Raw genomic sequence first — 26,064 nt, 5'->3', positions numbered from 1 at the left:
CCAGTTCTGGTCTGCAATAGACATTAAAAGTTTGTTGAATGATTAAAGATGATACTAATAAACCTATTTGCAGAGCAGCAATGGAGACACAGACATAGAGAACAGACTTTGGACACAGCTGGGGTAGGCAGGGGGTGGAAGGAGAGGGTGGGATGTATGGAAAGACTAACACGGAAACATCATCATGTGTAAAACACATAGCCAATGGGAATTTGCTGCATGACTCAGGGAACTCAAAACTGGGGCTTGGTAACAACCCAGAGAGGTGGGATGCAGAGGGTGGTGGGAGGGATGTTCAATTGGGAGGGAACACAGATAAACCTATGACAAATTCATGTTGATGTTTGGTAGAAACCAACAGAATACTGTAAAGCAATTATCCTTCAATTAAAAATAAATAAATTTTTTTAAAGTTTGTCGACTGAATGGCTTAATGATTTTTGCCAAACTACTGGATAGTGATAAATTTCACACTGCAGATATTTATTGAGTAAATTGTGCATCTGGAAATAAGATTTTAAGAAAACTGGCACATTTTTGATACAGTCTTGGTAACAATATCATTAGATCTCAAATTCTGATTCATCAGAGCTACAATGTCTCTTTTCTTTTCATCAAACAACACTACTATAGACACTAATTGCATGAAAGCAAGATTGACATAAGTTCATAAGTTTATAAGGAAAAAAACATGAATTACAGGGAAGACCGAAGCCAATACTTTAAAAGCAAATTGCAAATTCTTCTAGTAATCATTTTGGCATTACTATTCATCATTGTGACCTGACTCCAAATGAAGTTGTATTTTCGTATGTGTCCTTTGAAACATGTAATTCCATAAGCATTCCATTGTGATGAAAGTTCTTGTGTCCATCGGAACAGAGAAAACACTGTATCACAAGTTACTCATGGCAAGTTTTTGGCAACTACTTAAAGGGGACAAATAAAAGGAACAATATAATTCAATCAAGAACTGGGTAATACACAGGACAGAAAAACAGGGCTGAACAGAAAATTAGTAAAGTCAGCATTATTCCTGAATGCAGCAGTTTACAATGCTTTAGAACTAACCAGAAGGAATGCATTGTGCTAACTTGATACAACAGCTAATTGATATGTGTGGCTACTTAAAGCAAAAATTTAGCTGTAAGAAGCATTAGGAAATCTGTCATGAGGGTGTCACGTCATGGTCATGTTTCTGGAAGGAAAAACAGCAAGTTGGGAATTCTTATCATTGGTCCCAGCAACCCAGGAATGCCAGTGTCGCAGGGCGGCTCCTGTGTGAGGCCGCAGCACTTTCACCACGTCATTGGGATAACTCGGCCCCATGTTCAAAGGCTGCCTGGAGAGCAGAGCAAGACATTCCCATCGCACTCCCCTAGCGGCCCAACTCTAAATGCTTTCTTCGACTCAGAGATAAAAAGCCCTTGACCTTTTTACCTAAAACTGAAGTGCATGATCACAGGAACTGATAGTCTGCGTACAGCTCAGGTCCCTCCTGGAAGCAAATCCTCTTGGTTTCAGATTCTTATTCACAACCTTTTAAAAGGGAAGCATCATTGAGGGTGCAATTTGGACTCATAAAACTCTGCATTAATTATATACTGACTCTGCGCTACTAAAACAAAGCCCTTTGACGAGCGGCCATCAGATACCTTTCAGCGGAGGGAGTCTCGGCTGTTATTCTTACAGCGCCCATGAAAGAGCACTGATCCTCTCTCGCAGCGGCTTTTGTTTCGAGCCCTTCTTTTTCAATGGTTGTCATGGAATCAACTTATTAACATATGAAAAGCCATACACAGCACTTTTCCCTTTACCCCCACCTCCCCCACCACCAAAGCCTGTTGCTAAAGCCTTAGTTCTTAATATTCATGTAAAGGAGGGTGGGGTGTGAGAACAGAAATAAAATTGTGGGTGAAAAAACAAAGATGTTTTCAACTTGCATTCTCTGGGGCAAAAATGGTTGATTTTCTTAGTTTGAATTTTCTCAATTTCTGTCTTTTTACGGAATCTTTCCCAGATTATGGTTACTACCATCTCCTACCTCGTTAACAGTCAATTTATTCACCAGAATTGCTTTTAATTACCTCATGAGTCAGAGGACAGAAACGCAAGCTTCACAAGTACTATGTCAACAGCTTTTGTTTACTTTAGGGTTAATTTTTATAAGCAATTCTCATTTGTCTTTAAAATAATTTTTTAATTTCTTTAAAATTTTCACCTTAGTCCAGAAATGACATAAGATTTTTTTTTCAAGTGATCTTATTGTCTAGACTGCAGCTCATGAAAAAAGGATAGGATCCTGTTTGGTTTGGGGAGTTGGTCTAGGGCATATCAGTAAGCTACCTCTTGTCTCCCCCTGTGTTTGTAGTCAAAGTGATACCTTGTTTTTCCATGTAAAAATAAACCTTGCCAACTCCCCCCAAATGCACTTATGTAACTGACTTGGAAAGGCTCTGAGAAAGACAGGAGACTTTTTAAACAAAAACAACAAAAATTTCTGAAGCACATTATACTCTGTATACTACAGATAAACGGACTAAACCCCAAGTACTACCTGTAAAATATTCTTGCATAACACAGATTTACCACTTATCTGGCTTCCAAGCAATATCTCAACCTAGTCCCCATCTCAATAACTTTCATTGAACATAATGATGATGATGAGACTTAACAAACAACTAGAACCATCTGCTAAGTGGTAAAAGCTTTATATGATTGACTTATTTAATGCTCATAAAACTCATCTGAGCAAAAGTTGATCACTTCTACAATCCAGGGGCATACTATGCTCAACTGAAAAAGTTCTTTTAGGGAAAGACGGTTGGTAAAATATGCTTTGTCTAAAATTGACTAAGTTGGTTTGGACAACTTCCTTGGATATTCCACAGGTAATGTTTGATTGTCAGCGGCAAACAACCAATACAGGTGAGTAAGTAAGAAAGTAAAGAGGGAGGATATTTATTGACTCCTGTAACTAGGAAATCCAAGCAAGGCACTGACTTTGAGCATGATTAAATCTTGGGGTCAATAAATGTCCACTATTTGTCTGACCTTTTCTCTCCATCCTCCCTCTTTCCCTTCATCTCTCGGCCCCACTTCCCTTGAAAGAGCTGCCTTATGCTCTGTTACAGTCAAGACTCCCTCTAAGCAGCTCAAGAAAATAGCTGAAGGAACTTCACATCCACTCTCTGTTCAGTAACCCCAGTGCAAAGTGGTGACACCTTTCTCCTTTGGTTCCCATGTGGCAAAACCAGGGAAACAGTCTGTCTGGTTCATGTGCCCAAATTTTAACTACAACTTTCTAGCTAGGGGAATATTTGGCCTATTGTTACTAACTACTCCTAAGGCTAGAGGTAAAGTATCTGTTATGCAGTAAAAGAGATAAGAAAGCTTCTTGAGAATAGATAAAATCAATAGTCACCTATATTCTACACAGGCCTTTACCCCTCTGTGTTTGAAATGAAATATAGCTCAAGTTAAGTAAGGTTTTCTAATAATAAGCTTCCTTGTATGTGTTAGTTGTTCAGTTGTATCCAACTCTTTGTGACCCCTATGGACTATATAGCTCACCAGGCTCCTCTGTCCATGGGATTCTTCAGGCAAGAATACTGGACTGGGTTGCCATTTTCTCCTCCAAAGGATCTTCCCAACCCAGGGATTGAACTTGGGGTTCCTGCATGGCAGATGGATTCCTTACCAGCTGAGCCACCAGGGAAGTGTCATCTGAACTAATGAAGGTAGTAGAGGTGTGTTTATTACCAGAAGAGTGAGTAACATCAAAATTTCCTTCAATGGAAATTTATGTAGCAGTGTGAAGTCCTGAACAAGCTGGAATGGACCAGTGATAAGGAGACATGGTGGAGGCCCAATTTTATTGAGATGACCCACTTAAAAAATCATTCAAGAGATACTTACTTAGTTCCTACCGTGTAACACACACTATGTTTCACGCACAGGGGAAGGAAAAATGAGAAACATCCAGGCTATCAGAAGATAGAAGTAACATATAATTACCTAACATACAGCCTGGAGGGTAAACTGAAGGTGAACTGAAACCAGGACAATCTATCGGAAAGTCATAAGGCAATGAGTTAGCCTGTTTCTAAATAAAGGAAGGCTTGAGTTCAGAATGCTCCGCTCCTGCTGCCCTTCGACATCTCTGGATCCTAGGATTGCTGATCAACCCCCAGTAGCAGAGGTGAGATGGAGGATTTGGCTTAAGCGGGATTGGGATAAGGAATCTGTAAAATACCCTGCTTATCTCCTGCCTGCTTGTTACCATTCCACGGGACTTAGGACAGATGCCAGGACTTCTTTGTAGCCTCATGTTCTCATAGCTTTCACCTATTAAGTATCTGAGAGAAGATGGTGGGTAAGAGAGCTCATTTCCCACTTTATGGCATCTCATCACCCTCTCAGTTCCCTCACAAGCAAGCGTGAATGGAAATCACAGATGTGAAAACATAAAGCATATCCTCAGAGTGAGCCTGTAAACCATTCTGTCACTCATTAAAGGCCTGTTCAGACATGAAAAGTTGCCATTCTTTGGATAATACTTAGAGAGTTGTCAAGGCCCTAAGGAAAATTTGAAGACCCTAAGGAAATTTTGAAATTTTGATTCACTTCAATCACTTGTTCATTGTTTGTGGGGTTGGTTGTGTTTTTTTTTTTTTTGGGGGGGGGTGATGTTTTTTTGTTGTTGTTTTATATGATTTTCTGTATCATTTAATTTTGTCTATGAGTAGAATTTTTTTTTTTCTTTCTGGCCACAATCACTGTCCCACCAGGGAATTTCCTATTGTTACTTTGTTTGCTTTTCCTTCCCTCTATATATGGAAACAAATGGGCAACTTGTCTGTTGATAATTAGATATATCTACAATTACTTTAAAAACCACAACATTGATTTTGAAAAATTTAACCAAAATACCTCATTCGATGAATCTAAATGTGTTTCTATACCCAGTGGATTATGTTTCAGTGAAGATAATTATTAGAAATTCATATTTCTTTTAATAAATTAAAAAGCTTCATTAAACACCTTTAACTTCCCATTTCCCCATACAAACACCCTCCTTTCCAATCAAGTATTCCTTATTCAAAAATCAGTTTTGAGTACACCTCTGTACTCAATATGGAACTTTCCCATATTAAATCCATTCTACCTTGATCAATCCATCACTTTAACTTCTATAGAGATTTACAAAAAGTAGTAGATAGCCAATCAATCCACAAATAATTACTGAGCATCTATAGCATGCTTAGTAACATAGAGAAATTGAAAAAAGCTATAAGACATGATCCTTTCCTCCAAGAGGCTTATAGTCTTATTGAAGAGAGAAGATCTATCCATGGAAATATTTGTAAACAATACAATATTTGATTTATGTTCTCATATTAAATAAATGTTCATTTTATTTATCATAAAGGGAACTCTCCAAATTGTACAAAATTCCATTCCCCAGAACATGAATCTGCCTTGCTGAGGACAGAGACTTGCAATGAATTACTTTGTCACAAAGATAGGCCTTGACCTGGGCTTTGAATAGAAGCCTCCCCTGCTGAGTAGAGAAAGAAATTGTATTTCAAGTGGGAAAGTTTTGTCTCTGGGATGCTTTAAAAGCAGACTTTCCCAGAAACAGAAGTAGACTAGATGGCCATGAAAGATCCTGTTCTGTTTAGTGAATTTAAGTAAATAAGATGTAAGTATCAGATACTTAAACTTACACAAGTCACATTGGAGCTACAAGCTTAAAACTGTGGATCCTGTACTTGTAAGATTTGAGTGTGACCAGTTGTTAAGGGTAAGCACAGCTCTGAGTATATGTCAGAATTCATACATAAACTTCAGAATTAAAAAGCAGACTACTCGGGTCAGAAATAAATGTCATTCAAATAGAGGCTCTAAGCTGTTGTTTCCCTTCTTGTGTTTGTCTAGATTTAAACTAGGTAATCCATTTTGTAGGTAGTGTTTTATATGAAGCCAGTAATGTATCTTCCTTCAAGTGTCCTGGCTTAGGCCAGCATTATAGACTAAAGAACTTAGTTTGTGGTAACTAGAAAAGCTGTCTGCTGCAATTGATAGAACTCAAGACTGGGAGTCAGAAGACCTGGATCTGGGTCACAGATCTCCACCTTCCTGATAAATGTACACAGTAACATCCATTCTAAGGGGTTTCTGGGAGGAGTAATTAGAGGAATCTGTCAGACCAACCAGTATTCTACAGTTGGAGTCTGTCTAGATGGATTGCTGCAGTGCCTATTAAATGTTAAATATTTTGAATTTCATCTGGCATGGTGAAAACAGTAAGAGCTTTGCCTCCCTCTGGCAGAACCTATGTAGACTAGTCTTACTCATTGCTCCAAGCAGAGAACTGACTGTAGGCTACAGCACAGGGGCCCTGTTATTCTGGAAATGAACATCTCCTGAGCCATGATGGTTTTGAGTTTTTAGGGGTAAGGTAAACACAAAGGTGAATGTTCTTGGGGTTTGGAAGCAATATCATTACGCTGGACCACATGGTTCTCAATTTTGGCTGCTCATAAAGTCACCTAGGAGCTTTATAAAAATACTTGCACCTACAGCAAAGGAAACCATTGACAAAACAGACAACCAACCTACTAAATAGGAGAAAATATTTGTAAATGATATGACTGGTGGGTTAATATCCAACATATAAAAACAGGTAAAAAAACATTAAAAAAAAAAAAACAACAATTAAAAAGTGGGCAGAAGAACAAAACAGATATTTTTCCAAAGAAGACATGCAGATGGCCAACAGGCACCTGAAAAGATGCTCCACATCACTGTTCATTAGGGAAATGTAAATCAAAACCACAATGAGATATCACACATGTCAGAGTGACTGTCATCAAAAAGAACACAAATAACAAATGTTAAAAGTAGGATGTAGAGAAAAAGGAACACTTGAACACGTAGATGGGAACATAAATTGGTACAGCCACTATGCAAAACAGTGTGGAGATTTCTAAAAAAGCTAAAAATAGAATTACCATATGACCCAGCAATTCCACTCTTGGCTACATAGCTGAAAAAAACAAAAACACTAATTTGAAAAGAGACATGCACCCCGACATTCATAGTAATATTACTCACAAGAGCCATGACATGGAAGCAATCTAAGTATCCATCAGTAGATATATCTATATCTATCTATCTATCTATCTATCTGTATGTGTATATATATATATATATATATATATATAAAAATCAATTCAATTGTGTGTCTACATATACACAATTGAATAGTAGCCAAAAAAAAGAATGAAAATTTTCTATTTGCAGCAATATGGATGGACTTGGGGAGCACTATGCTAAATAAAATAAGTCAAAGAAAGACAAATACTATATGATGTCACATTTGTGGAATCTAAAAAACACAAAAAACTAGTGAATATAAAAAAGAAGCAGACTCAGATATAGAGAATAAACTAGTAGTTATCAGTGGGGAGAGGGGAGAAAGGAGGGACAATATAAAAGTAGGGGATTAAGGGATTAAGAAGTACAATCACAACAAACTGTGGAAAATTCTTAAAGAGATGGGAATACCAGACCACCTGACCTGCCTCCTGAGAAATCTGCATGCAGTGTCAAGAAGCAACAGTTAGAACTGGACATGGAACAACAGACTGGTTCCAAACAGGAAAAGGAGAATGTCAAGGCTGTATATTGTCACCCTGCTTATTTAACTTATAGGCAGAGTACGTCAACAAAATGCCAGGCTGGATGAAGCACAAGCTGGAGTCAAGATTGCTGGGGGAAATATCAATAACCTCAGATATGCAGATGACACCATCCTTATGGCAGAAAGCAAAGAACAAAAGAGCCTCTTGATGAAAATGAAAGAGGAGAGTGAAAAAGTTGGCTTAAAGCTCAACATTCAGAAAACTAAGATCATGGCATCCGGTCCCATCACTTCATGACAAATAGATGGGGAAACAGTGGAAACAGTGAGAGACTTTATTTTGGGGGACTCCAAAATCACTGCAGATGGGGACTGCAGCCATGAAGTTAAAAGATGCTTACTCCTTGGAGGGAAAGCTATGACCAACCTAGTCAGCATATTAAAAAAACAGAGACATTACTTTGCCAAGGAAGGTCCATCTAGTCAAAGCTATGGTTTTTCCAGCAGTCATGTATGGGTGTGAGAGTTGGACTATAAAGAAAGCTGAGTGCTGAAGAATTGATGCTTTCGAACTGTGATGTTGGAGAAGACTCTTGAAAGTCCCTTGGACTGCAAGGAGATCCAACCAGTGATTCCTAAAGCAAATCAGTCCTGAATATTCATTGGAAGGACTGATTTTGAAGCTGAAGCTCCAATACTTAGGCCACCTGATAGGAAGAACTGACTCAGTGGAAAAGACCCTGATGCTGAGAAAGATCGAAGGCAAGAGGAGAAGGGGATGACAGAGGATGGGATGGCTGCTATGGTATCACCAACTCTATGGTTGATATCACCATAGAGTGATATCACCAATGCTATGGACATGAGTTTGAGTAAGCTCCAGGAGTTGGTGATGAACAGGGAAGCCTGGCATGCTGCAGTCTGTGGGGTTGCAAAGAGTTGGACATGACTGAGTGACTGAACTGAACTGACTGAAGAAGTACAAACTACTCTGTATAAAATGTTACAAAAAATACAGCAAATATTTTTATAACTATAAATGGAGTGTGACTATACTTCAATTTTTAGAAAAAGATTAAAAAATAAATACATGTGCCTGGACTCCACCCTAAACCAAATTAAATCCGAATCTTTATGTGTGGGGTCATAGAAATCTTCCCTGAGTGATATTACTATGCATCCATAATGGAGAACCATTACAGCTATACATTCATTTCCATCCAGTTTATGAAGCTAAGAGCACATTATTTTGATGAATCTCCATCTGCTATACTGTAGTGGTCATGGTAGCAAGCATTCATTTTCTAAGGGAAACATCCTCCTATAAAGGACCTATGTTATACGCACAGTCCATAAATCCAAGCAAGAGGGCCAACTGGTCTGTGCCCTGTGTCTTACAATTGTGTCCAACCTCATCTTTTAACAGCAGCTCTCTTAATGGGATGAAGAGACCATGGGTCCACCCGACACACTCCCTCAACCATACTTTAGTTTCCCAGGACCCTGGAGTTCGCTTTCCAACCAGCCAGAGTCAATTTCCAGGAACTGTATGAGGCCTCTTTCCTGAGTCTGTGCACCTGAATGCAACTGGGCACATCTCTACGCCAAGGAATGGCCCTGGGGGGACTGATGGTGGGAGTGTAGGTGGGACTTGGACACTTGAGGAAAAGGTCCAGCAGCAGTTTGAGAGGCCACACACATTGCAATCTGGAGCCAGAATGTGAAGAGAAGAGCATGGACCTGGGACCAAGGACAGTGTGTTGAGCACTAAGAGGCCAGCTCTCCCTGACCACTGTGATCTAGAATGAAACTCCAAGGAGTCAGAGAAATTCAAATTTGAACCCAGCCACTAGATTATCAATAAAAACATGTTTATCACAGAAGGAGAGTAGAGCATATTTTACATTTTATTGAAAGAATGTTCAAGCTTGAACCCTAACTTTTAAGTATTTCAGCATATGGCTTGTGCACCTCCAACTGGATGCTTACACAGGGTCCACATGTGTTAGAGGCGAGCCTGGGGGACATTTCTTTGCCCTGCTTCCCTATGGCATGTTTTCTTATTTGAAATCAGCAGCCATGGAAGCTTTCCAAGACTGTTCAAATGCAATGAGAATGTGGTCCATCAAAAATGCTGTCTGGTTTTATTGCACACAAGAGGTTGTTAGCTCTGGCAGCCTAACCAGATTCGTCTCTGTTCTCGTTGTCCCTTCAGGCTCCGCAGCCAAATCCTAATGGGGTAATGAGTCTGCGCCTCTGAGATTTGAGAGAGAGGCCGAGGGAAGTATAATCAAGCAAATCACCAAGTGTTGAGCTAAAAGACAGAAGGCCTCTGCTTCTTGGACTTCATTTCCAATTCACTTCATTTGGGTTTGTTTTTTTGTTTTGGTTTGGTTGTTGGCAGTAGGAAAAAAAAAAATGGAATGGTCTCTGCTTTTCCTCTTAGAAAACCTGGAGCATAACTACCCTGGTTCACGGGCATTCTGTAAAAAAGATCGCAAAGAACAGGGACTGTTTATAGCTTACATGTGAAAATGCATAAGAAATCATCCTTTCCCCTCCCCCCATTTGTTAATCTGGCAGGATTTCCTAGGGCTTTAGAAAGGAAATGTGGCTGTGTTTTAAGAGAAGCTACAATAGGAAAGTTGGAGGAATTGGGCAGAGAAGGCCAAGGGCAGAATTCAATTCACACTTTATAAATCTGGCACCAGTGTGTGTGAACTGCTTCATGAACTGGCCTGTGTTGGGCAAGGAAGAAATCTGAAGAAAACTAAGAGTTATTCTCAAGCAGTCAGTGCTGCCAGTGAATTAACCATGAACCAGCAGGGGTAGGAAACTCTGGAATCCAGGAAAATTCTGCAGAGACCACTGACAGAGTCTCTGCAGTTGCCAAAGCAGCTCATGGATAGTGCACACCAAAGGGGTGGTTTGGCCCTAGGAGGAAATGAAGTCCCTAAGCCCAGGCCTCTGTGGAACATGGCACAGGCCACAGGATAGCGGGGCTCCTCTGGGGCTAAGGTAGCCCTGTGATGCTGCTGATATTTTGCAGAGAGAGGCAGGCAGGCAGGCGGGGAGGAAGGAGGCAGTGTGGGAAGTAGCCCTCACAGATGCTAGCATAAAAGAGCCTGTTTACTTGGTGATTAACAGAGTGAAATACAAGGCTCAGGTTTCATCCGCTGAGGGAAGAATGGTTATTTTCCCCTCTGTGTGGCCTTGGTCAGGCACTGGGAATGTGCTGCGCTAATCAGCTTCCTCTCAAGAAAGTGGGATTCCAGATTCAGATGGGGTTATCTCCCTGGTGCCATGATGTGTGAGGACTGGGGGCTTGTCTGGGCTTCTGAGTTTATGTAACGAGCAAGGGGCTGAGTCACAGAGGAGTTACCTGTCAACCAGGCTCCCCTCAGGGTCTGTGTTTACCGTGTCTATCACTACAGGAAGGTCACCAACACTGCCTCGCAATGCCACTGGAGTGGGATGGACTACCGTAGAGCTTCTTGGGGTGCAGGGAAGGAATAATCAGTCCTCTCTTTTTGCCACACGTGGACCTACCCACATCCATAGCACCCCAATTGCACATACAGTGGAAAGGTTACTCTCTGTCCCTCGAAGCCTGGAATCACTGGACTACTGAATTATTCTACCATTTCCCCCAGAGAAGTCTGAACCAAGAAGCAGTTCATATAGTGGAAAGGATACAAACTGGGAACACAAAGAGCCCTTGGTTTGACTGCTTGCCCTTCTACTGTCTAACTGTGTGACCTTGGATAAATTATTTAAGCCTCCCACATCTCAATTTCCTAACATGTAAAATAGTGATAATAATAACTACATCATAGAATGATTAGGCTGATTAAATTAAATAACTCGTTATAGGCACTCAGTATGAGGAAGCTGTTATTAACAGGAAATGTACTTTTCAGAGGAGCCAGTCCCTTCCACCCTTCCTCCCCTTCACAAGGCTTGGACCTCAGGAGGAGCATCATGGCAATTCCGCTCAGAGCTACAATGCTGACTTCTGCTCTCCAAACGGTAACTCTAGATGCTCCCACTGCAAATATTACTGTTTGTAAAGAACTTTCAGAGAAAATGATTTCAGAAAACAATCTAAGGGGCTCCTTCCCTTCTCCTCCATGCTATTCCACCCCACCTCCACATGTGACAGAAAATGTGTTAGAAAGCTGAGTTGGGGAAATAAAGTCTGGGGAAAGGATGAGGGATGTGGTTCCTCTAGGAAGTAGTGATGGGTAAAGGCAGTTGAGGGCCATGACCTTGAAAAGACATTAGAGTCTGTTTAGTGAGATCCTCAGAGAAGGCAATGGCACCCCACTCCAGCACTCTTGCCTGGAAAATCCCATGGACAGAGGAGCCTGGTGGGCTGCAGTCCATGGGGTCACTAAGAGTCAGACAAGACTCAGCAACTTCACTTTCACTTTTCACTTTCATGCATTGGAGAAGGAAATGGCAACCCACTCCAGTGTTCTTGCCTGGAGAATCCCAGGGACGGGGGAGCCTGGTGGGCTGCTGTCTATGGGGTCACACAGAGTCGGACATGACTGAAGCAACTTAGCAGCAGCAGCAGCAGCAGGGAGATCCTACATGGCATGGCTCATAGTTTCATTGAGTTAGACAAGGCTGTGGGTCCATGTGATCAGTTTGGTTAGTTTTATGGGATTGTGGTTTTCATTCTGTCTGCCCTTTGATGGATAAGGTTAAGAGGTTTATAGAAGCTTCCTGATGGGAGAGACTGACTGAGGGGAAAACTGGGTCTTGTTCTGATGGGCGGGGCCATGCTCAGTAAATCTTTAAAACAATTTTCTGTTGATGGGCAGGGCTGTGTTCCCTCCCTGTTGTTTGACCTGAGACCAAACTATGGTGGAGGTAATGAAGATAGCGGGGAACTCCTTCAATAGGTCCCCTGCACGCACTGCTGCACTCAGTGCCCCGGATCCTGCAACAGGCCACCCCAGATCCATGCTTCCACGGGAGACTCCTCGACACTCACAGGCAAGTCTGGGTCAGTCTCTTGTGGGGTCACTGCTCCTTTCTCCTGGGTCCTAGTGCACACAAGGTTCTATTTGTACCCTCCGAGAGTCTGTTTCCCCAGTCCGGTGTAAGTTCTGATGGCTCTGTGGTGGGGTTAATGGCGACCTCCTCCAAGAGGGCTTATGCCATAACCAGTTCTACTGCACCCAGAGCCCCCATCCCCGCTGTAGGCCACTGCTGACCTGTCCCTCTGCAGGAGACACTCAAACACAGTTCTGGCTTAGTCTCTGTGGGGTCTCTGGGTCCTGGTGCACACAAGGTTCCTCTGAGCATCTCTGGTGGGTATGGGGTTTAATTCTAAACAGGATTTCACCCCTTCTACCATCTTGCTGGGGACTCTCCTTTGCCTTCGGATGTGGACTATCTTTTTTTGGTGGGATCCAGCATTCTCCTATCAACAGTTGTTCAGCAGTGAGTTGTAATTTTGGAATTCTTGCAGGAGAAGATAAGTGCGTGTCCTTCTACTCCACCATCTTGAATGAATATATGGTTCCAAATCAGGAAAGGAGTATGTCAAGGCTATATATTGTCACCCTGCTTATTTAACTTATAGGCAGAGTACATCATGCAAAATGCCAGGCTGGATGAGGCACAAGCTGGAATCAAGATTGCTGGGGGAAATATCAAAAACCTCAGATATGCAGATGACACCACCCTTATGGCAGAAAGCGTAGAAGAACTAAAGAGCCTCTTGATGAAAGTGAAAGAGGAGAGTGAAAAAGTTGGCTTAAAGCTCAACATTCAGAAAACTAAGATCATGGCATCTGGTCCCATCACTTCATGGCAAATAGATGGGGAAACAGTGACAGACTTTATTTTTTTGGGCTCCAAAATCACTGCAGATGGGGACTGCAGCCATAAAATTAAAAGACGCTTACTCCTTGGAAGGAAAGCTATGACCAACCTAGACAGCATATTAAAAAGCAGAGACATTACTTTGCCAATAAAGGTCCATCTAGTCAAGGCTATGGTTTTCCAGTAGTCATGTACGGATGTGAGAGTTGGACTATAAAGAAAGCTGAGTGCAGAAGAATTGATGCTTTTGAACTGTGGTGTTGGGGAAGACTCTTGAGAGTTCCTTGGACTGCAAGAAGATCGAACCAGTTCATCCAAAGGAAATCAGTCCTGAATATTCATTGGAAGGACTGATGCTGAAGCTGAAACTCCAATACTTTGGCCACCTGATGCAAAGAACTGACTGATTGGAAGAAAGATGCTGGGAAAGATTGAAGGCAGGAGGAGAAGGGGACAACAGAGGATGAGGTGGTTGGATGGCATCACCAACTCGATGGACATGATTTGTAAGCTCCAGGTGATAGACAGGGAAGCCTGGGATGCTGCACTCCATGGGGTTCCAAAGAGTTGGACATGACTGAGTGACTGAACTGAACCGAACTGAGGGAGACCCTTCATTTTATTACCAAATTGGTTGATCTGGACCAATGCTGGAGACCTAGCCTGGGCTGAGATGTGCACTGATCCCATTCTATTGCCTTTGAGAGGAAAAAAGAAAAGGAAATGTTCCTTACTAGGGTAAAACTCTTATAGTTGAGTATCTTGGAGAAATGGCATGGTGGTTTTCAACTGAAGATCACAGAGAGCTGAGTTCTGACATTAACAATTGTTCAGCACAGTGCTCTTTATGGGAATGCTTTATTATCTAAATATTAAACACTTCACTATGCCATCAACAAAGTGAAGCTTTGAAAAAGTGCAGAAGAAAGACTTTCCTGGTGGTCCAGAGGCTGACTCCAGGCTCCCAAAGCAGGGGGCCTGAGTTCAATCCCTGGTCAGGGGAATAAGCTTCCCACATGCTGCAACTAAAGATCTCTCTTACCAAAACTATAACCCAGAGCAGCCAAATAAATAAAAATAGGTTAAAAACAAACAAACAAACAGAAAAACCACAGATGAAACGAGGAAAAAAACGCAGAAAAAGAAAAGCTTTACTTAATTTTTTTTAGCAGAATGTTCTTATTGAGCAGTGAAAGGTAACTGGTAAGAAATAGGTTTGTATATAACATTTAATAAAAGACAATTCATTTGTCTGAATTCTCACTATGATGAGTATTGGGCTAATATTTTTAAAATATCAATTTGGTATTAAATTGCACATTATCCCAAGTTGCCATCATGTCCAGCCCCTCATGGTATTATCTCAAAAACAATTTTTGTTTTTTTAGAATAAATAACTGAAGATCTATTGAAGTTGTTCACAGTCTAAGTAAAGAAGAACCAGCATTCTAGAGACAGTCAAATGGATATTTCCCCTGGGAAGTACCCACTGATGAAAAACAATAGGCTGAGGAACTGAATGCATTCCAGTTTTCCTGTGGTCTTAATTACTAAATCTGTTTGATTATGTGGTTAATCAAATTGACTGTGAATTAGCTTAAATGGCTAGGAGAGGGAAAAGCACATTGATCCTGTTTTCTAGATGGTAGTTTATGTCAAATAAACACCGACCTTTCCTAAATATCTCTAGGGAATGAGGTTTATTATTGTTTTTTGATTCATTTTTTCCAATGATTAAATGCCTTAAAATCCAAATATTATTTTGCAGACCTAACCCAAACTTTCTTGGTGTAAACAAAATGATCCTTGTTCAAGATTATTTTCGAACTATGGATGTCCTCCTCTCAGCTTCATTTTACACTCTGGAAAAATTACCCATCTCATTCAGAATAAAATTCAAACTCCTTAATGTTGCCTTAAAGACCCATTCATAATCTATCTACTCACCTTTTTCACCTCTCTGATCTCATCTCCTCCCACTCTCTGCCTCCATCTGCTTCTTATAGGCACACTGACTGCAGAGCGTTGAAAACACTAGAGACTCCTGTCCCATGGCCCTTGCATCTGCTGTTCATTCTGTCTAGAGCCACTGTTCCCAGATATCTACCTAGCATGTTCCCTCATATCATTCAGGTTTCAGCTAAATGTCCCTTGGCTAAAGAGGCTTTCCCTGATAGCTCTATGTAAAACAGCCACTCAACAATTTAACAATTCCATAAATATCTCCATATACCCTGGATTTTGCAACATTCTTCTCCTCAAAAAAAAAATAAAAAAAAATATATATATGTAAATATATATGTATATACTGTATGTCTTCACTATTGATTATAAAGTTTATGAGATCAGGGTCCTTGTTTTTATTCACTAGTATATCCCCTCCACCTTTTATGGAGTATTGAACGTCTCTATGTGACAGACCGTTGAGACATGTACCAAAATGAAAACTGCCCTTAAAAGATGTGGGACCAGTCTTTCCCAGAATGAGGAGGGTAGGATGTCAAGAGATTATGAACTTTGTGAGCCTTTCTATCCCTTTTGTTCTCCAATAAAGCAAAGATAACAGCATAAACAAGCTTCTTCCAAACTCCTTTCAATTTTTTTTGAATATGCAATCGTCCTCTTGTGACTGCTTTCACAATTCTTAACGGTCTTATCTTTACAGACTAGTTTCTCTCAGTCATAAAACATTTTTAACAGATTGAATTTTCTCTTAAACAAAAGGTTAATTTTATGGTTGTAAAAAGGCATGACATGTTTTGGGAATTAATTGTTTTTGACTCTAGCATATAACTTGAAGTCATGGGTTTCAGCAAGACTAATTACAGACAAACTCAAGCAATTTTAGGGGCTCAAATGTGGCTAGGCTCAGGAAAAATTCTGGGAGATATTTATCTGACGGGGCTTCCCTGGTGGCTCAGGTGGTAAAGAATCCTCCTGCCAATGCAGGAGATGTAAGAGACATGGGTTTGATCTTTGAGCCAGGAAGATACCCTGGAGTAGGAAATGGCGACATGCTCCAGTATTCTTGCCTAAGAAATCCCTTGGATAGAGGAGCCTGGCGAGCTACAGTCCATGGGGTCACAAAAGAGTCTAACGTGACTGAGTGACTGAACAGTAACAACAATTTATCTGATACCTGTCTGTGTGTTTGGGTCGAATGCCCACTATGAATGAAAGCTCCACGCGGAGGGCAGCACACTAATCTTCATTCGTGCGGTAGCCGCCCAGTACCTCTACCTCGCGGAGGCCAGGGAGCAGTGAACTGCTAGGGAACAGTTGATTCTGTGTCGGCCTCAATGTATTCAGTGCTCTGCCTTCCTCCCGACGTTCTTGGATATTTTGTTTTAGGCATGTTTGTGTCTTCGCCTCATACTCCTATAGAAAGATATTGTCTTTCTAGATAAAAGTTGAAATGCTATCTTCCCAAGAAGCCCTTTGATTGTGAGCACCCCTGGATCATCATACTTCTCAGTATTTCTACTTCTCTTCCCACCAAAGGAAACACCTGCAGACTTTGAAACAGACAATGAAGCTAACTACTTTGTTTATCCATACAAAGCATTTGGGCTTAGTCGGAGACTTTGGCCATTATTTAGGACAGTTCCTATGTTGTCAAACATGTTTAGCCATCCCCAAAGGGAGCCTTATTACACTGCTTCCTACACAGCAAGGAGAGAGAGAGAAGGGGTGGTGAGTTATGTATGGGAAATAGGAGAAAGGCCTTTCTCTTACCTCTGGGGACTGTCGATGGTTGATATGGAAGATTACACCGGAACAAAGATTGCATTGCTGGTTTGTGTAGTTTCTGCTCTACTTGTACTACATTATTATAGACTAGTTCTATTGTCTTGGTGGACAATAGAGGGTTTTATTTCAACATTATATACAGAATGCCTGTATGGCCTCTTTCTTCCCTCCCCCAGATGCAGGAAGATATTTAGTATCAGATTTCTGAAGGAGCCATGTCAAAATGAGGAGTATAAACATTTCCTTTTTTTTTCTTCTTCCCCCATGTCAGCTTTCAAAGTCCAGTAATTCTGTCATTTGGGATAAAAGTCATAGCACAGTAGAATACAAGCTTAATGGGCAACTCTGTACAAATAAAAATGAACAATAAAATAAAACCTTAAAAGGATGAGATCTATTTCAAACAGTGAAGGATAGATCTTTAAGTAGTTTAAGGAAAAGATAGTTTAAGCATAAATACTCAGAAAATTCCACTTTTGGGTAAAATCTCTCCTTTTCCTTCTCTCTCCCTGTTCCTACTTCATCATATACATATGCAAAATCAGAACTTTTATATACCCAGTATGTATTTATATACACAAATACACAATGTATAACCAGTGTATTTCTATAGTAATTGGTTCATTTAAATCATTGCTTCCTAGTGTAATTTACTGGGATGTATATTCAGTAATGCTTTCAAAATTTGCATTCAACTACAGCTTATGTTCTATCTGATTTCATGATTGTCTCCTCCCATTGATGAGTCAAGGATAATCCCTACATAGCCTAGTCCCATGTAGGCAGCTAGTCGACTGGAACCTACTCAGTGCAATGTCAAGTATTAACAAGCCTTTTTTTGGTGTGTAAATTTGACTAAGAAGATAAAAATTATTCCAGAGGACTGAAGACAACAATCCAATGTCATTGTCCTAAACATCCTAAATTATTCATGCCAGCCTTAGCAATTAAGGACAGTTCCTTGTTAGAAGACAGATCCCAATCCTCCATATATGCTGCTGCTGCTAAGTCACTTCAGTCGTGTCCGACTCTGTGTGACCCCATAGACGTCAACCCACCAGGCTCTCCTGCCCCTGGGATTCTCCAGGCAAGAAAACTGGAGTGGGTTGCCATTTCCTTCTCCAATGCATGAAAGTGAAAAAGTGAAAGTGAAGTCGCTCAGTTGTGTCCAACTCTTAGCGACCCCATGGACTGCAGCCTACCAGGCTCCTCCATCCATGGGATTTTCCAGGCAAGAGTGCTGGAGTGAGGTGCCATTGCCTTCTCCGGTCCTCCATATATACTTAACCTTAATTATCCCCCATTAGACATTTCATCAAAAATTTGACCTGCTCAAATTATTTCACTATTAACTAACTGCCACTTAAAGCCATCCTAATCTGTCTCATGCTAAAGAAAATTGGTTTAGTGGGAATATTGCCTTTGTGCCTCCCTGTATACTTAAAATTTCTGTGCTGTAGTTTCTCTATCTTCAAACAGAAATGCTTCATCAGTCTCAGAGTGATGGGGGAAGGTTGAACAGGGACTGTGCATAATGCGCCCGTGCTCTTGCAGAGCGTGGAGAGTGGAAGGTTGCAAAAGGAAGCATATTGGACTTAAGATGATAATCACTACCTATCATTTGATTAAAGTTTTTTAAATCACTGAATTCGTTTCATAAGTAAATCATGGGCAAAATAAGTTGTACATTTTTTGAAGTCTTAGCAGAAACATAACTGATTTTATTGCTTTACTAATCAACACAAACTCAATTCCCCAGGGAAATAAAATAACAGTCTCACATTCCATATCTTCTCCTTTTATTCATATTGCTACTACCTCCTTTCCAACTCTTATCACATCACACCTTGAGTGTTACAATAATTTCCCAACTGACCTTCTTCCCTCCTGTGGTTCATCCTGCAAACTGCCCTTAATCATCCTCTTAAAGCACAGAGAAGTCACCAAGCTCCTACTTAAAATCTCACTCTCTCTTCACTGCCTAGAATTTAGACCAAACCACTTAGCCTTAATATCTGGCTCCCATCTATTCTTCCAGTTTCCAGCTCTATTACTCAAGGTTGAGCTCTAAATGCAACTTTTTAAAGACTCTTTTCTGATCACAGAATGCCCTTCTAGTGCCCATATTGTTACTTATACTGTGGCTTCTTAGCCCAGCACTTAGCCCAGACTACCAAAAGGAAGTCTACACACTTTATCTTGAAATGTTATTTCCGCTACAGCCAGAATACCTTCTATATCATATTTCTGGAGCATACAGTCTTCATCATGTATTCATATAGCCCTTCATCACTGCCAGGAATACTACCTGTGTAAGTATTAACCCTCCCACCAGACTGCAACCCAGAGGAGGGCAGAAGTCATATCTTGCATGGCACAATATCTGGAACAATGTCATGTTGAAAGAGAATGATGTTACTGATTTGGTGCTCGCTGAGTAACTGAATTAATAATATTGATAAAAATAGAGATTGAAGGAAAAAAACAAGAAGGACCATGATTTTTTTTAAAAGAATGGAAAATCATTCTGTCAATAAGATAACTAACACAGACTGTGAACAAATCATGCTATAAGCCATTTCTTATAAAAATTCCAAGGGGAAGATGATACCAGGACCAAATCCTCATATGTATCCTACTTGCATTAGGAATAAAATATTCTCAACCTAATACCATAGTTTTTGCCAGTCAGGGCAAATGAATCTTTACCATTAATGGATGCTCCAGTATTTCAGAAATGGACTGGTCATTTGCATCATTAAATGATGCTTGTAGTTAAAGCATAAATGAACCCATGGTCAATTCACAATGATGACTCAGTCTACAAGACAGTGCATGTCTAGATAATGCATTTCATTAACACTGTGCAGAAATACCGAGCTGGATGTCTGAAAGCGTTTGCAAAGATAATGTTTTCACTAGTTCTTAAATACCTTGAGGCAAGGGAAACCATAAAAGCTAATAAATAAGCGAGTGAAAGGTGGAAGGGAAATAATATCACAGACATTAGAAGGATTTTGAGTGATCTAATGAAATACTCTACCCTATATTTTTCTAAAATTGTTCTATGGGAAACGATTCACCAGAACGTATTTATATTATAAGACTTTTCCCCTCACACAATAAAAAGTAATTACTACACAATTAGATTGCTAGCTGTATGCCAATTTAAGGAAGTAACTTAAATATGGCATGCATACATTGTTCTTTTATATCAAAAATCCTGGCATTACATTACACTGATCTCAAATTTCTTGTCTTCCAAGTATGAAATGATAAACACATTCTGGATCTATGTTTGCTTTCTCATAAATGCCGTTTTCAGAAACATATAACATGGAACAACAGACTGGTTCCAAATAGGAAAAGGAGCACGTCAAGGCTGTATATTGTCACCCTGCTTGTTTAACTTATATGCAGAGTACATCATGAGAAACGCTGGGCTGGAAGAAGCACAAGCTGGAATCAAGACTGCCGGGAGAAATATCAATAACCTCAGATATGCAGATGACACCACCCTTATGGCAGAAAGTGAAGAGGAACTAAAAAGCGTCTTTATGAAAGTGAAAGAGGAGAGTGAAAAAGTTGGCTTAAAGCTCAACATTCAGAAAACGAAGATCATGGCATCCAGTGCCATCACTTCAGGGAAATAGATGGGGAAACAGTGAAAACAATGTCAGACTTTATTTTTGGGGGCTCCAAAATCACTGCAGATGGTGATTGCAGCCATGAAATTAAAAGATGTTTACTCCTTGGAAGGAAAGTTATGACCAATCTAGATAGCATATTAAAAAGCAGAGACATTACTTTGCCAACAAAGGTCTGTCTAGTCAAGGCTATGGTTTTTCCAGCAGTCACGTATGGATGTGAGAGTTGGACTATAAAGAAAGCTGAGTGCCGAAGAATTGATACTTTTGAACTGTGGTGTTGGAGAAGACTCTTGAGAGTCCCTTGGCAAGGAGATCCAACCAGTCCATCCTAAAGGAGATCAGTCCTGGGTGTTCATTGGAAGGACTGATGTTGAAGCTGAAACTCCAGTCCTTTGGCCACCTCATGTGAAGAGCTGACTCATTTGAAAAGACCCTGATGCTGGGAAAGAGTGAGGGCAGGAGGAGAAGGGGACAAAGGAGGATGAGATGGTTGGATGGCATCACTGACACAATGGACATGGGTTTGGGTGGACTCTGGGAGTAGGTGATGGACAGGGAGGCCTGGCGTGCTGCAGTTCATGGGGTCACAAAGAGTCGGACACAACTGAGCAACTGAACTGAATTGATAACATGCCTTCATAGCCCAAGAAATGAAAATATTTTATAGGAGAAGGCTGTTTTCTACCTAAATGTTTCAGATCATTTACACTGGGGAGTCCTGCTGACCACCTGTCTATTGGCTTCACTGACTTTGATGACTTAGATGTAAAAGGAAACGAGAAGCTGTCTGAGCAGTTTGATTTTAAGGAGTAATGCCAAAATTCCACCAAGGAAGCTTTCTGTCTGTCTTTCAAGTCTTTCCTCCTTTTACAATTTCAACTAACCCTCCCCTCCAAAAAGCAAACTTTCAAAGCTCTTATCAATTATTTGCAGATGGGTGCTAGTGGAGAATCTGAGAACGTAAGGCCTTGGAAAAGGAACAGGAGAGATGAGCAAGAGCCCTGAAGGTGGGGAAGGTTAAATGGATGCATGGGAGAGTAGGGTATATAGAGAATTATCTTATAGAGAGCAAGACACTAATTTGAACCTTCTGACTTCTCAGTGGAGGTTATGGTCATTCTTGGATACAAGATCATGACCAAATGTATCATTTGAAAGTGGATGGAACTTCTGCCAAGAGGTGGTGACCTTAGGCTTTAAAGATAACACTCTTCCCGATAAAATCATAGTTGTAGACAGGAAGTCTTCCCTAGTGGCTTAGTGGTAAAAAATCCACCTGCAATGCAGGAAATGCAGGTTTGATCCCAGGGTCAGAAAGATCTTCTGGAGAAGGAAATGGCAACCCACTCCAGTATTCTTTGTCTGACAAATCCCAAAGACAGAGGAGCCTGGTGTACAGTTCATGGGGTCACAAAGAGTCGGACATGACTTAGCAGCTAAACAACAACAACAAAAGACAGCAAACTAAACTGTAGAAATACACTGAAGGAAGCACTGAAAAATTATTGGGAAGACCATGTAATTTATCATTCAAATGAGGATACAAAAAGGCCACCATTTCTAATTCTATCAGGATGACAGGCAAGCTATAATGTATGATTATCCTACTTACAACTCCATTTTTGCCCATGAGGGACTATTAATATCTTTCTGGTATTTTGGATAATTAATTTTCATCTTTAATTGTCCTTGAAAGTTGAATGATTGATTCCACAGCCACTATTGTCCTCAAACAGAATTTGCTTTCTAATTTCTCATCTAGTTTGCAACAATGTATTAGATGCTCAGTTAACTTAACAAACCCTTGGATGACAGGGGACCTTGGGATAAAGTGTGGCATGATTGTAAACGGTTAGATGCTTTTCCAATAAGAAGTCAATTCTTTCACACAGGATGGAGACTGCTCCTGGATGACTCTGAGATAGTAGGGATCTGGAAAGTAGACTGAAATCTTACAAGGGAAAAGGAAACCTTTTTAAGCATTGAAGGAAAATTCTGAGTAAGAGAGAATGAGGAAAAGTTCTTAACATCTTTGTTATGAAGGGAGTGAATGGCTCATTTATTTTACAAAGATACTCTATAGTTTTATTCCATGTCTCCACAAATGATATTGGATTGATTCTCCAATGCGAAGCTATGGCTCCCCTTCCCCTTCCCCGCCTTGAAAGTTAAGACTTTGTATGACTATCATCCTCAAGTTAAAACCTACATGGCTCATGGATAGGATCAGTCACTGGGAATAGACTCTGCATCATATGAAACAATTCTTTGGCCTGTTTTGATTTTGTTTTCTCCGCATAGGGAACAACCAAGATCACTGAGAAAGTTCTGAGGTTTAATCTCCTGAGCTAATTTTAACAACAACCAAAAAAGCAGTGCTGAGAATGGTGCATGGATTTCAATATAAAGACCTGAAAATGCTTTCAATTTTGTGCTATGGTTTTTGTCAAAAAAAAAAAAAAAAAAAAAAAAAAGCAGAGGTTGCGTTTCAATGCAATCACATGCACAAACCAGGCCATGATTTTCCTAAATTGCACTTACTAAATGGAATTTACCAAAGCACAGACCCATTTTTTCCCCCCTGTGGGGCATACTATTTTAGTTCTCCAATGAAACTCAATTCCGTGCAGTTCAAGATTGAGCTAAAGCTATAATAAATCCACATTTAAATACCTCCACGTATTTATCAGGAGATTTTAAATTATTAGTTTCTATATACTCTATTTTAACAGACCAGGATATATATGCCCCTGGAAGTTAACCCCTTAGCTTTTTCACCTACTTATTCTCTGTTTATCAATTCACTTTGGTTGGAGACTTATTTATTACAATGCTATTGGCTGAGTAAAACATAAAATGGATAGATTTGTCGACAGTTTAGAACATAGAAAAGACTAACCACAACTTTCTCACATTTCTGCATCTCTCCCACCACCATCAAAGAATGTCAGTTTTGGTTGGGTTTTCTAAATGTGTTTTTCAAAAACTCTGAGTTAACTTAATTTTGAAATCTTTAAAATGCCAGCAGCAAGTGTTACCCTGTGCACTGGCCTTTAGCAGAGCAGCCTGAGTTGTCATGGTGAAATGGGTCAGCGCTGTTTGCCAGGCAACCCCGTGAAACTGCGAGCAGGTTGCTGGCCTAGTGGTGGCCACGCAGGCCAAAGCAGTCCCCGATCTATAGCTGAATCTAGGTCACCAGGATTCTTTGATGTTGCAGCTGTGGATGTGGGACCTCCATCTCCAGCAGGGTTCACAGAGCTCTCCTGCATGCCGGGGCTACCCTGCGGCTGTAATCACTGTCATTCTGCTGGGTCCCCTCCTTCTGCTGGCCATGTGTTATGCTCCACATTTAACTGAAAGTTCTTAGCCACGGGAGCCAGAAAACATTCTCCGTGCATGTGTGTGTGTGCGTGTGTGTGAGAGAGAGAGAGAGACAGAGACAGAGATCTTCCTCTGGAGCTTGCATGCTGAAATTGCCCCCATTTAAATGCATATTTCTGCAGAGTGAGCTAAATATTAATATCACATTTCTCTCTTAATATAAACACCAGCAGCAAGATTTGGCAGCTCATAAAAAGAGGAAGAACTTGGGCTTTTCTCCATACACAGCATGCGCTTTTTTTTTCCCTGGGTACCATTTAAGTTAACACCATGTCTACAGCGTGTCTGAAATAGCAGGAATTCAGTGAGATTGGAGGGGAGCTGAGAGAGCAGAGGCCTCAGCATCTCTGCACCCTTGACAGTTCATCAGAGCGCCTGTTGCTAGGAAAACTCTAAATTGTTCTTCCATGTTGGAGCTGTAAATTATACATTTGTGCCCATTTATTTGACATTCCCTTTGAAATATTCATTACCCTTTTCTGTTCTATTTAAAAGCAATGATCTGCCTTTTGAATACAGACAAGCAATCTTCCCCAGCATTTATATTTTAATGATTGCTTTTTTCTTTAGATGAGTTTCCCATTTTTGATACTTTTTTAAATTGAAGAGCAAGCATTTTTTAAATTGTTTGTTCAAATATGAATTAGGATTTCCAAATTGTCATGCTAACTGCCAAATGCACCCACCTACACATACATACATGCACATCCGCACACACCTAGTATGTCGCTTGTTACTACCTAACCTGCCCGGTATAAAAATCTTAAAACAAAGAACATTTTCTCAATTTAACTAAGGAGGAAGTAAATAGTATATATGCAAGCCAGAAAGATTTATAGTTATCCATCTTTTTAAAAAAATAAGTAAATAAATGAATGAATGGCAAAAGGAGATATGAAGCCCCAAATATCAAGCCACTGGAAGAGAAGGAGGCAATACCTGATGGGATGCAGGCCATGTAGAAGGATTAACCTTGACAAGAAAACATAACACTATGAAAGCAGAGAGGTAGGAACGGTAACACGAGGCCCTGAATTTTGTCCCCGCCCCCCTCCAAATTTGTGTGCTGAAGCTTTAACCCCTAGGACCTCAGAATGTGGCTGTCTTTGGAGAAAGGGCCTTTAATAAGGAAATTAAGGTTAAATGAGGTCATACGAGTGGACCCTAATTCAATCGGACAAGTGACCTTGTAAGAAGAGGGAGAGCCACTAGGTTTATGTAGAGAGAAAAGACCCTGCAAGGACCGAGGACACAGTGAGCAGATGACGATCTACACGCCAAGGGAGGGCCTCAGGGGAACTAAACCTGCCGGTATCTTGATCCTGAGCTTCTAGGGTCTAAAACTGTAAGAAAATCAATTTCTGTTGTTTAAGTCACCTAGTCTACGTTATCTTGTCATGGCAGCCCTAGCTTTCTCATGGTTACAAATGCAAATAAGTTTGGAAGGTGATGGACAGAAGCCAAGCAAAATTCTGCTTTACTTTGGCATCCAAGTAATGAAAACAGCTATCATTTCATCAGTGTTTGCTTTGTATCAGGCAGCGTGCTAAGTGCTTTCATGACCTGTTTCCCTGAATCCTCACTATAACACTGGGAGATAAACACTATCATTGCCATTACTTCACAGATGAGAAAGTATGTGTGTGTGTATACCCATGCCCATAGGAGATGAATAAACTAAAGATATTCAGAACCTCAAAGACAGTCACTGGTGGCCATTAAGATGTAGGTAGTCTCCTTCAACCCTGTGCTTAACCACCACACGATAGACACATCTCCAACCACATGCGCCTCCTC

The 26,064-nt window shown here is 40.6% G+C and overlaps 1 long non-coding RNA gene across 11 annotated transcripts in view; it reads right to left on the bottom strand.

Moving 5' to 3' along the window:
- LOC129619788 (uncharacterized) overlaps positions 1-26,064 on the bottom strand; it is a 287,036-nt gene that overhangs the window by 165,662 nt on the left and 95,310 nt on the right. The window contains exon 6 of one of the 11 annotated variants that reach the window (XR_008698119.1): positions 478-1,539. The exons of 9 other annotated variants lie outside the window; for them this stretch is intronic. This is a non-coding gene — a long non-coding RNA (uncharacterized LOC129619788). Of the gene's footprint in view, positions 1-477; positions 1,540-9,583; positions 10,132-26,064 lie in introns of those variants that run through there. One more of the 11 variants, XR_008698116.1, reaches the window with a different exon arrangement.

Source organism: Bubalus kerabau, chromosome 9, assembly GCF_029407905.1.
Source record: "Bubalus kerabau isolate K-KA32 ecotype Philippines breed swamp buffalo chromosome 9, PCC_UOA_SB_1v2, whole genome shotgun sequence".
In the NCBI taxonomy this organism is placed as follows: domain Eukaryota; kingdom Metazoa; phylum Chordata; class Mammalia; order Artiodactyla; family Bovidae; genus Bubalus; species Bubalus kerabau.
Note: the sequence above shows the minus strand (reverse complement) of the source record. Positions and strands in the feature narration are given on the sequence as shown.